This window comes from Pelodiscus sinensis, chromosome 31, assembly GCF_049634645.1.
Source record: "Pelodiscus sinensis isolate JC-2024 chromosome 31, ASM4963464v1, whole genome shotgun sequence".
Lineage (NCBI taxonomy): Eukaryota > Metazoa > Chordata > Testudines > Trionychidae > Pelodiscus > Pelodiscus sinensis.
Window position 1 is genome coordinate 4,640,944 of NC_134741.1, and position 11,568 is coordinate 4,652,511.

Sequence of the window (11,568 nt, forward strand, 5' to 3'; positions counted from 1 at the left end):
ATGTGGCACTGCCCCCGGGCTCACGGTCCATGTGAGGTTCCACCCTGGGTGCACAGTGCATATACAGCCCCTCCCCCTCCATGCATGGAGCTTGTGATGGCAGGATGCTCTTGTGCTGCACAGCCTGGCCCTGCCACCACCGCTGGCGTGCAACCCAGGGTCCCCTAGGGCAGGTTATGCAGAGCCCCACAGCTGCATGGGGAAGGGCACTGCTGACAGGTGCTGTGGAGGTTAATGCAGCCCCAGCCCAGGGGCAGCTGCTGCAGCCTGCCAGGAGCCAGTGCCTGATGGCAGCTGCCCCATTAGCTCACCCCTTAATCCAGTCCTGATGCCAACAGTAACAGCCCCACTGCTGGTAACTCACAGAGGCCCTTGCTGTCTGAGGAAGAGGTGTGGGCAAAACACAGACCTCGCTGTGAGCAGGATTTGAACCTGCACAGGGAAACCCTATTGGATTTCTAGTCCAATGCCTTAACCACTCGGCCATCACAGCTCTGGGCGAAGTGGGGCCAGGGAAACTGGTAAATAATCCCAGTGCACAGCCCTAATGTCACCTGCCACAGAGTTCACACAGCAAACCCTTTCAACAGCTGTGCAGAGGAGTCCCGGCAGTTCTGGTCTTAGGCTGCCTTGGAGGTGAGTTCTGCTTCAAGGTCGTCTCTCCTACTTGGTCTTCTTTTCCTTCCTCTTCTCTTCTCCCCTTTTCCTTCTTCTTGCCTTCTTGGTGTCCTTCTTGGATCCCAGTTTATAAAGAGAAATTCAAGTACCGCTTAGTTCTACCTTAACCAATTATTTTAGTATAATTTCACTATCCAGTTGGCTAAGATCGAGCACTTCCAGCCTCTTGGAGAGCCATGTCACAGGCACAAGCTCCCAGAGACCCTTCTGGCCCTTCCAGGGATACATCGCAGGACCAAGCAAGTGGCAGCAAGTGCCGGGCACTGTCATGGTCTGGGCCAGAGATAAAGCTGTGGTCCAAGGAGGAGTCTCTGCAGGCCCGGCAGTCCAGGCGGAGGAATGCAGATATTTATGGCCAAATGGCTAACGGCCTTGCAAAGAAAGGCCACCTCCCCCCTCCCCTGACCAAGTCAGACCCAAGGTCAAGAAATTGCGGCAGGGGTATGTGAGGACCTGTGAGCGCAGCTCCTGCTCTGGGAAAGCACCGCAGCACTGTGCATACTGTGAGGAACTGGACCTAGTCCTGGGGAACCCTGTCTCCAGGGACAGTTGTGGAGTCTGGGATGGAGACACCTGGGCAGCAGTAGCCGCAGCTTCAGGACAACAACCCTGCTGACCAGCAGCTCCAGGATGAGGAGAAGGAGGATTCCAGGAACGTTGTGACCCTCCCCCTGGAACCGGTCCCCCAGATGGAGGAGGCCTCCCAAATGTCTTCGGGCACCGGGGAGGGAACATCAGGTGAGTGTTGTGATGTTGCAACACACACAGGGCAGGCGGGAGCACAGGGGTGATGCGCTATCGTGATGTGTCATGCTGATAGTAGGTTGGGGGGACACCACACATGTGTGACCCCATAGAGGGCCGTCCTCCCCCCGCCATGTGTGCAAGGCACCACCTGCTCCTGCAGACAGTGCTGCCAGCGGCTTATTTCCTAACACTGGATGCAAACAAACAAGTGTAATGGGGGTGTAGCTCAGTGGTAAAGTGTTTGACTGCAGGCAAAGCGGGCTCTGGTTCAATTCCAAGTGTCCCCTGAAAAGTTGATCAACTTCATTGAAACCTTTGCATCTCCAGTTGCATCACACTCTGGGTTTCTGCTATGCAGAGATTCCTAAAATTACTACAAACCCCACATGTGGTCCTGTGTCAATGCACATAAACCAGGCAAACCCATCTCAACTGAAACAAGTTCAAATCTGCTGTGTGTCTGGTTTCCATTCCCATCAGTTCAGCAAGGGTGTGATCTGAAGGTCCTTGGTCTACCTGGGCTGTGCTGTGCAGAAGAACAAGAATCACACTCAGTGGGGGAGGAATGGCCACAATCAATCTTCTGGAGTTTGATTTAGCAAGTCCAACTAAGACTCACTAAATCAAATTCAGAGGGTACCCCACCAGTTTCCAGTGCTTCTTTTCTTTGCTCCCTTTGGGTTCCTGCAGTAGGGACATAGCCAGGCTCAGCAGACAGAGGCCATCTCTAGCTACGTAGGGTATGTTTACACTTGCACCCTCTTTCCAAAAAGGGATGCAAATGTAAAGATTGAAAACTGTAAATGAAGCCACCAGGGACACATACAATGGGCCTGCAAAAAAATGAAACAGCTGAGCACTTTGTAGAGAACAGGCCATCGCCCTGCTGGGAGAGGCTCCATCATGCACAGACACTGCGCAGGGCCAGACTGCTGGGAGGAGGCTCTGGCCATGGACTTTCCTCCCCTCTCTGTTATCTCCTGCACCTGGAGCTGAAAGGGACGTGGGCTGCAGGCTGGTCCAGCCCAGCTGCTTTCCCCAGTGGGAGGAGAAAATGCTTATCGGACGGCTCACACATTGTCCCCAATGCACTCGCCTGAGGGCCTGAATTCTTGCTGCCCCTGGGTGCAACCAAATGACCTTCGGGGGGGGGGGGGCAGGTTCCCCAGCTCACACCCCTCCTGTCACACAAAGCTTGCAAACGGGGTTGATTTTCCTCCATCTCCTCTTGCTTCCTGCTGCGCTAAAAGAAATCTTGAAACCAGCCCTGTCTCCTGTCACTGGAGAGATGGCCCTGTGCTGGGATATGAGAGAGTATCCCAGTGATGCTCCTCGCAGCCCAGGAGAAGAAGGGGGCTCTGGGTGGAAGGAACCCAAGTAAAACAGGTCCCAGTGGGCATGAACTGGGCACCAGCTTGCCCCAGTTGAGTGAGGGGAGGTTGGTCCCATGGTGTCAAGGGCAGCGCTCAGGACTCTGCTGCTGCTGGCAGGGAAGAAGCTGGGAGGCAAGGTGCTGGCAGCAAGAGATTCCGGCTTCTCTTTGCCTGGGTCTGCCGGCCGCCAGCCACCTTGACCAACCCTCAAACCAGCTGGACTAGCCAGCCCACGTCACAGCGAGTCGCTAGTGGCCCTGTCAGAGAAGAGCCATTGGCAGCTTCAGAGACGTCCCTGCAGCTGCCTGAGGCGCCTTTCTTGAAAGGGCCACTGGTGAGCTGTACTTTTGTAGGCCGGCTAGCTCAGCTTGTTAGAGCGTGGTGCTAATAACGCTAAGGTCATGGGTTCAAGCCCCATGCTGGCCACAGGCGTATTTGGGTCTCTGACTTCCCTTCCTTTAGCTGCCTGCTATGGACAGGGAAGCAGAAACAAGCAAAAGACTGAGAGCTTTGCAGGAAGCAGGGCAGAGATCTGGTAGGGGGAGGCTCCTGCCTGTACAGCTCCAGTGGCTAAAAGGGCCTGGGCCTGGCTTCCTGTCCCCAAAAGCAGGGGGACTGATGTCCAAATTCCTGCTGCTGCAGTGGCTACCTCAAGGCACCAGCTGGGGGGCAGGCTCTGGAGCCCAAACAACACGGGGAGACTCAATATGACCAGGAGGCCTGGAGCGTGTGAGCCCTGCACAGAGGCTGCTGCTGGGGGCCTGCTTCAGTGGCCCAGCATCTCAAGTTCCTCTGAACCAGTTTCTCCCCCTGGAGCCACCCCCCAGCGCTGCTGAGGCCCCTGACATGAGGCAGTGGGACCACCAGAGGAAGGTGCCAGCCTTAGCCCTTCCTCCCAGCCTCCTCCCCCTCCCAGGGTCTTTCCCCAGCCCCTCCCCAGTTCTACATTCCCCAAATAAAAACCAGAGAGTTTGTTCTTTCAACAAGGAAAAGTCCTGATGGTGTTACCAGCAAGGGGAGGAGGGAGAGGGAGAGGGAAGGGGTGTGTTGGGGTATGTTGATGTTGGGAGGGAGGCACAGAGGGCAAACAATGAGGAGTAATGTTAGTTAGTTGGAACCAAGGGGCTGGGTTTGCACTACTGCAGAAAAAAGGACTCTGCCCCTGGAGCTGCCCTGTCCTCTCCAGAGCCCTTAGGCTGGCACTGGGGAGGCCGGAGTCCAGGCAGTGGCCAGCCAAGGGGGAGGGGTTAGGGTTAGCCCCATGCTAGGTGTCAGCTGCTGTAACATGTGGCAAGAAGATTGACTAGGGACATGTTTGGGGAAAGTTGCAGCTGGTTTCCCTGACTGGGAATTGAACCCAGGCCACAGCAGTGAGAGTGCTGGATCCTAACCACTAGACCATCAGGGACACATAAAGCAAGTCTCTTTGCTCACCTACACTAGCCTTTCGCAGGCCATTTTCTGTCCACTTCAGGATGAGGGGGGGGTCCATTCTCCCTTGCCCAGAGGGGACAAGAACAGAAACCAAACAGAACATCAAAGCAGCCAGACTGGGCCATGCCAGTTGTCCAACTAGCCCAGGATCCTGTCTCACAACAGCAGCCAATTTCATTGTTCCGAGGGAATCCTCAGGACAGACAGTTATTAAGTGCTCCCTCCATTCCCAGCTTCAGGTATACAGCAGCTAGGGACACCTGCCCTGTCCATCCTGGTTAAATGCCATTGATTGACCTTTCCTGCATTCAATTATCCAGTTCTTTTTTGGACCTTCTTGTAGATTTTACCTTCACAACATCCTCTGGCAAGGAGTTCCACTGGGGGCAAAAATGTTTCCTTTGTAACTTGGTTACTTACCAGTTTCGTTCTGTCACCCTGGTTCTTAAGTAGGCAAAAAAATAATTTCTTATTTGCTTTCTGCACTCCTGTCATCATCACATAAACCCCTGTCCCGTCGCCCCTTGCTTGTCCTTGTCCCAAGCTGAGAAGAAGAAGTTCCATGAACTCCTGGGAGCTGCTTTCCAAAGAAGAGGCATTTCCAGCAGAGAAGATGCCAAGCCCAATCCCCTACACAAAGCCCCAGGAAATACCAGTGGAGATTGGGAAAGCTCCCTCTCGGGCAGCTCTACGGAATGGATCCGGCTGGCCATCGGGCTGACTAACGCCATCAACAGACGAGTCCCAGTGAGACTTCTCAGCCCAAGTGCAGAGACTGTGGAGTCTCCCGCTCCCAGCCCAGTGGCAGAGGGGCAGCGCCCTGAGGAGGCAGGTCCTGAGGCAGAGGAGACCTGAGGCAGAGGGAACAGAGACAAGGGAGACGTGAGGTGAGAGGAAGGGGAACAAGTCGCCTCTTCTCAAGTGAGACATGGTGGGAAACTGCCGGTTCCGGTGCAAGCCGAGCTCCAAGGGCTGGTTCCTGCCCTGGTGGCTCCTTGCAGGGCCTGGCTTGAGACGCACCAAGAAGTGCCGTGTGTGGCCAGGAGAGAGGGTGTTTACAATCCAGACAATCAATGTTTGTTGCACTTCTCCCTCCCCTCAGTGATGCTAAAGCTCAAGGCCAACTCCCCAGGCCAAGCAGCTGGTGGAGATGTGCATGTCAGAGCCTCTGCCCACTGAGCTGTAGCCTTCTGTGCCCAGGGAGCCAGACACCACCAGGGCTGGAGGAAAATGGGGAATGGCTGCACTTTGGGAGGCAAAGGTGTTGTCTGGGACCATAGAGTAGAACAGTTTCACCAGGCTCCCTGAAGAAGGCACCATGGCTTAGCTGGCTAAAGCACCTATCTAGTAAACAGGAGATCCTGGGTTCAACTCCCAGTGGTGCCTTGTGGTGGACTTTGTTTACTTTTTCCTATGTCTTTCTGGCCTCTGACACTCCAGCACTGGGGCACTTGAGCCCTTCAGCCAGATTCAGACCAGACCGGTCGGAGTCTCTCGCGCTCATCGAGGGGGATTCTGGACTTGCTGCTTTGGGAGCCAGGGTCACATTGCAGAGCTCCCCCAGGGCCATCCCACGGTGCCACCAGCACAGCACCAGCTGCTCTCCCTGCCCTCAGCAATGTGGCTGCATTTTATCCTTCCCCTTCAGTGACAACCGGCTGTTCCCTGCCAGCCCCAGCCCCTGTAGCACCCATTCCTTTCCCCAGGAGCAGCGTGTGCGCCAGTGCAGTGCCCTGCTGAGGCTGCGGCTGTGGGAGGCAAGCCCCTGGCTTTGGGAGGGAGACATGATGTCAAGGTGTTAAGTTTCGCCCATTGCTAGTGTGGGGTGACCCACACTTGGGGGGCAGCTGGAGGTGCCTCCTGAGAGCTGATTTTCAGCCCTTCCTGTGTTTCTGGTACCTTCCAACAGCTGGACTCTGTTATCTAAAAGTTGAGGAATGTGTATTGGCCTAGTGGACAAAGCATTGGTTTCCTCATTTTGGAATTGTGGGTTCAAGTCCCATCGGAGGTGATAGTTATGACATTTACTAGTAGGTGCAATTCTCTTTGGCTTCCTTTTTGCCATATTATCTGTTAGATGTTTGAACACTGGAGAAGTGTCCCCTGGAACTGCCATTCCAGGGTTATGAGTTTAATTCTTGAAGGAGCCATTTAGAGATGTCTGAGGTAAATCTGTCAGGGATGGCTCTTGGCCCTGCCATGAGCATGGGGACTGGACTGGATGACCTCTCAAAGTTCTCTCCAGCTCTATGAAATGGTTTATCTCCTTATAAAGAGCATCTGTGGACACTCTCTTGTGCAAGAAAGTTCTAATGGCTGTTTTAGGCACAAGAAATCCCTCTTGCCTGTGCACACTGCCTTCTTGTGCAAGAAGCCCTCTTTTCTAATGGTTAACTGTACATTTTCTTGCACAAGAATGCACATGCAGGGTAAACACTCCGCTAGTTTTTGCACAAGAATGGCCATTCTTGCGCAAAAGGCCTGCAGCATAGACATAGCTGTGCAGTGTGAGAAAACCTCACAATAACAAGCTCAAACCAGCAGGTCCCACTGAGACTTGAACTCAGATTGCAGGATTCAAAGTCCTGAGTGCTGCCCCTTACACCATGGGACCTAAACGCTGACCTCTTCATGGGCATTGGGGACACTCAGTTTTCTGGCTGGGCTCTGCACTCTTGGCTTTCCTCCTGCTGCTTCATCCCTCTGGCTTCGACTAAACGGCACATTTATTTTGGAATAAGCTGGTCTAGAATAGTGATTCCAAAATAGTTTATTTCGAACTAGCACGTCTACACTGCAGGGAAACCTCAGAATAGTCCGAGGCAGGCTCCCCAGTGTAGACGACCTGTCTCAGAAGAATAAGTTAGTATGTCCACAAGAAGGGGCTAGTTCAAACTAGCAGCAGTGGCCCATCTACACAGGCCTTATTTTGAAATAGCTAATTTGGAACAGGCGTTATTCTTTGTAGAATGAGGTTTGCAGAAGTCAGAATAAGCCGTCTGATACTTCAGAATTATTTCAAAATGACGGAATTGCTGTGTAGACTCTTGCATTGTTATTGTGGAATAATGGCCATTGTTCCAAAATAACTTTTGTGTGTGGACAGAACCTGCACAGCCCAAGAAATGTGATTGGCAGCTCCTCCCCACCATTGTTTTGTCAATTGCAGTGTAGGGTTCTGAAGACATGGACCCAAGGTAACCACCTTGGTTGTCTTCTGCTAAGGCCAGGCTGGAGGGAAAAGAATGGCACCTTTGAGCTGGAGTTGAACCAGCAACCTAAGGATCACTTGCCAAGCACACGCTACAGTCCGCCACTCTGCCAGCTGAGCTATCAAAGGGTGCCTGAGTAGTTCTTCTTTGTCCAGGTTGTCCTTTCTGCAAGTCTCAGGGCAAGAGCTCCCCCAAGTATATGGCATTGCTGATGAGGGGCAGAGGTGCACAGGGACTGTCACAGGTACTTCACATGCAGACAGACCCCCTGAGTGAAACCTGAGCTAGATCCATCCATGTCACAGCAAAAGGAAGAAAGTTGGGTTCTTCTCATGTGTCTTCTTTGTTCCAGAGTCTCTAGGGGCGCAGAAGGGTCAGGTCTACAAAAAAACAAACCAACTGAATGAACCTTAGTCTAGAAGCACCCCTGAGGGTTTCCTTCTATCTTTGGCCTGGAAAGGTCTTCTGTAACAGTGTGGTTTCTCTGTAACCCTATTGAAAGGCCTGTAGCTATTCAGTAGGTCTAAGCTAAAGCCTTCTTCTGCAGCCAGACTCAAGAGCAGCAGCAATTAGTTGTAAAGCCTGGAGTCACATACTCATATTCCAGCTAAATGACACTGAAATAGTGTCACACTAGGCTGTGAGAAGGGGATCCTGTCCTAATGGCACCCACTGTTACCAGATAAGAAACAGACCTCAAGATGGGTAGAGAAAACTTAGTTAAACACCGTTTTGTCCGGCAAGAAACTGCTTATCAGTAGTTGTGGTTGTGCAATGGGCATTCTATGATTCTTGTCCTCCCTTTCCTATTGTTTGTCTGTGTGGTCGCTGTCTGGTTTGGATCTGTTTCTGTCTGCTGTAAAATTAATTTTGCTAGATGTAAATCAACTAAGGTGGTGGAGTATGATTGGTTAGGTAAATCACAATAGTATCTTATGACTGGTTAGCAAAATTATACTAAAGTAATTGGTTAAGATATTGCTAAGCAGGACTCAATTTTCACTATATAAACTGGGGTCCAAGAAGGAGACCAGTAAGAAGAACTTGCCTGTGAAAGAGCCTTCGACCAGAGCTTCCAGGACACCTCTGTACAACCCTGAGTAGGGCAACAAGGGACCCAAGCCCTGAGACCCCCAGCTCAGAGTAGAACATGCCTGGCCCATCAGAGAGGGCACCTCAAGAGCCTGTGTTTCTATAGGGCTTTGAACTAAGGAGGTGCTGTATGTTAAACAAACACAGTGATGGCTACACCATGGAGGCTTTTCTTTCCTCAACTTAAACTTGGGAAAATATTCTGTTACCAACTCTTTAGCCAACTCAGATTGCTGCGGGGGAAGGAATTCTCTCTTGTTAATTCTGTGCCCTCAGGAAGGGACCAAACCCCCCTTCCCCGTCCCAGGGACTCCAACCCAAACCCTGAGACCCAAACCCTGCCCTGGGGGAGCTCTGCAATGTGACCCTGGCTCCCAAGGCAGCAAGTGCAGAATCCCCCTCGGCAAGCGCAAGAGGCTCCAACCAGCCTGGTCTGAATCCAGCTGAAAGGCTGGACGGCCCCGCTGCTGGAGTGTCACAGCCCCTGTCAACCAGCCCTGTGTTTGTCCCGTCTCTTTCAAGGAAGGGCACGGCAGGGCCCACACACCCACCAAGAGTCTCAGGCACCTCTCTCGCACCCAGCTGACCATGGAACAGGTCTCCGTGGCCAGTGTGTGGTACCCAGGGGCTCTCTCCTGTGAGCCCCCCCCCCAAGGGGAGTCTCACACAGAGGTCTTGGGATCACAAGCTTCCTGACACTCTCATCATGGAACAGGGGCAGGTCCAGCCTTTTCTGTAAAAGCTGCTCTGGAAATCAGAAAGCACCTAAAGTGACTCTGGTGGGATTTGAACCCACAATCTCAGAATGACTAGTCTAGCTCACACTAATAGCTACAGCTTAGAAACCCAAGACCCTGACTATTGCACTGCAGCTCACAGCAACCCTCATCTCTTCACTCTGCTTTGCAGCAGGGCAATTGCTGGGCTAGAATAAAGGGAAAAGCTGAGCCAGAGGAACACACGCTCCCCCTCCCACACTCAGACCCTCCATACCCAGCCTCCTGCCCAGAGCCTCAGCTGTGGCTTAAACCTGGTTCCAGAGAGAAGAGGCCAATGCAAACAGCCCCATGGCAGTGAGGGAGTCAGCACGTCGGTGGGTGGGGCAGGGAGCTGGGGGCAGATCTTGGCTCTAACTCGCTAGGCGACCTTGGCCTGTTCAGTGAATCTCTCTCTGTCTCCATGGCCCTGTCTGTACAGCAGAGACAGCAACACTCACAGCCCCACAGGAGGGGGCTGGTTTAATGCTTCACCCCACGGCCCAGCAATGAGCCCCCCAACTCCCCCTGTGCTCTGGGAGCCAGGTTTGCTGTGTGAATTCTGTGGGGCAGGTGCTGTCAGGCCTGGGCACTGGGATTATTTACCAGTTTCCCTGCCCTCTGACACTGCTAAGATCAGAGCTGAGGTGGCTGAGTGGTTCAGGTTTTCGAGTAGAAACCAATAGACTAAGCAGCTCCACAAAATCCACTAGTTCTGCTGCCCCAGAAAAGTAAATGTGAACCTCAGTCCTGCCTGTCCCTTCCCCTCACGCCATGGGGCTGGAACGGCAGAGGAGGGAGGTGTCTGAGTTGGGGGCCACATCAGAGGGCTGGGGGCCTTTGGAGGAGGTTTTTTGTCTCTCACTTTTGTGGCCCCCAATTTTCTGTGGGTCAGTGGCTCCCGACCCAGAAAAGGTTCCCCGCCCCTGCCATAAATAAAGCAACATTGAAACCTTGTGTGCTGGCCGCAATGTTTTCCTTTATTTAAAATGAAGTTTGATCAACTAACATGAGACAGTTCAAACGCTTAATCTGTTTATTTAAATGAAACTGTTCTCCCCAGCTGCAGCCCTAGCAAAATGGCTGGGGTGTGATTATGTCATTAGTGGCGAGTGTCCATTAGTAACCAAGAGTCTATGGAAAGGTTTGGGGAGGGCAGGGGCTCAGCAAAGGGGTGGGGTCTTGGGGAAGGGACGGGATAGATCCTGGCTTGTCCTGACATTTAAAAGGTGACCTTGGGGGCATGTGGCCCCCTGAGCAGCCTCTGATGTTCCCTGCGTGAGCCCCAGAACCAGCCCTGAGTGACGGGGGCAGAGGGGGAGCAGCTCACACATGCCAAGGGGCTGGCTGGGGGCAGGACATGAGCCCTGGGAGGTAGCAGTGACATCACAAGGGCCTTGTGCAGCACCTCAGCTCATTGGTTAGGAGGCAGTGACCTCACAGAGGGGCCATGGCAACAGCCAGGTGGGACAGGCTGCAGGGCTGCGGCATCTCAGAGACCCCCATGGCCTGGCTGCCTGGAATCTCCTTTGTGAGGTTTCCCCTTGAGGGCAGAAGGGATTGAGGGTCCCAGCTGGGAGTGTCTCTGTGGAGATTTCCCCTTTCCCCAGGCTGCAGTGGGAGGGGCTGGGGCAGGCAGGGGTACAGGAGGGGCTGGCACTGAACTGAAGAGAGATCTGGGAGAAGCAAGAGGAAGGGCTGCAAACACCCGATGAAGATGGGATTTGAACCCATGTGTGCACAGCACAATAGATTAGCAGTCCATCGCCTTAACCACTCGGCCACCTCATCTGAGCTGCTGGGATTTGTTACCAATTACCCAAAGCCAGCATTGCCAGGAACCTTTGTGCCAGTCAGTGACTGGCCAGGGACACCCAGGGCTGGAAGGTTTTGGCTTTTCACTATGTTCCCTGGGCTGTTGTAAAAAGCTCAGTGCTAGTAACAAACCCAAATACCCCCTGGCTACATCTACCCTGCAGACTTCTTGCTCAAGAACTGTTTTGTGCAAGAGTTCTTGTGCAAAAGGTCTTGCGCAACAGTGTCTCTGCACTGCCATGTGCTGTTGCACAAGAATGTCCGTGGCAGTATGCACGCTCTCTTGTGCAAGGAAGCTCTGATGGCCATTTTAACCATAGGGGTTTCTTGCACAAAAAACCCCTGTTGCCCATTCATACTACCTTCTTGTGCAAGAGCTCTTGCACAAGAGATTATTCCTCATGGGGAGAGGAATAACTTTTGCACAAGAAGCCCTCTTTTCCTACATTTTTCCGTAAATTT

General features: G+C 53.0%; 7 non-coding genes across 7 annotated transcripts; 2 read left to right on the top strand and 5 right to left on the bottom strand.

Annotated features, from left to right (window-relative positions):
* Nucleotides 1–411: 411 nt before the first annotated feature.
* Nucleotides 412–493, bottom strand: TRNAS-AGA (transfer RNA serine (anticodon AGA)). The gene has a single exon. It is a non-coding gene; the product is annotated as a tRNA-Ser (tRNA).
* Nucleotides 494–3,150: 2,657 nt separating this feature from the next.
* Nucleotides 3,151–3,224, top strand: TRNAI-AAU (transfer RNA isoleucine (anticodon AAU)). Its single transcript has one exon. It is a non-coding gene; the product is annotated as a tRNA-Ile (tRNA).
* A 910-nt stretch (nucleotides 3,225–4,134) lies between these two features.
* Nucleotides 4,135–4,206, bottom strand: TRNAE-CUC (transfer RNA glutamic acid (anticodon CUC)). Its single transcript has one exon. It is a non-coding gene; the product is annotated as a tRNA-Glu (tRNA).
* Nucleotides 4,207–5,544: 1,338 nt separating this feature from the next.
* Nucleotides 5,545–5,618, top strand: TRNAT-AGU (transfer RNA threonine (anticodon AGU)). The gene has a single exon. It is a non-coding gene; the product is annotated as a tRNA-Thr (tRNA).
* A 1,156-nt stretch (nucleotides 5,619–6,774) lies between these two features.
* Nucleotides 6,775–6,846, bottom strand: TRNAQ-UUG (transfer RNA glutamine (anticodon UUG)). The gene has a single exon. It is a non-coding gene; the product is annotated as a tRNA-Gln (tRNA).
* A 636-nt stretch (nucleotides 6,847–7,482) lies between these two features.
* TRNAY-GUA (transfer RNA tyrosine (anticodon GUA)) lies at nucleotides 7,483–7,572 on the bottom strand. Its single transcript is given in 2 exon segments — nucleotides 7,483–7,518; nucleotides 7,536–7,572. It is a non-coding gene; the product is annotated as a tRNA-Tyr (tRNA).
* Nucleotides 7,573–11,000: 3,428 nt separating this feature from the next.
* Nucleotides 11,001–11,082, bottom strand: TRNAS-GCU (transfer RNA serine (anticodon GCU)). Its single transcript has one exon. It is a non-coding gene; the product is annotated as a tRNA-Ser (tRNA).
* Nucleotides 11,083–11,568: the final 486 nt, after the last annotated feature.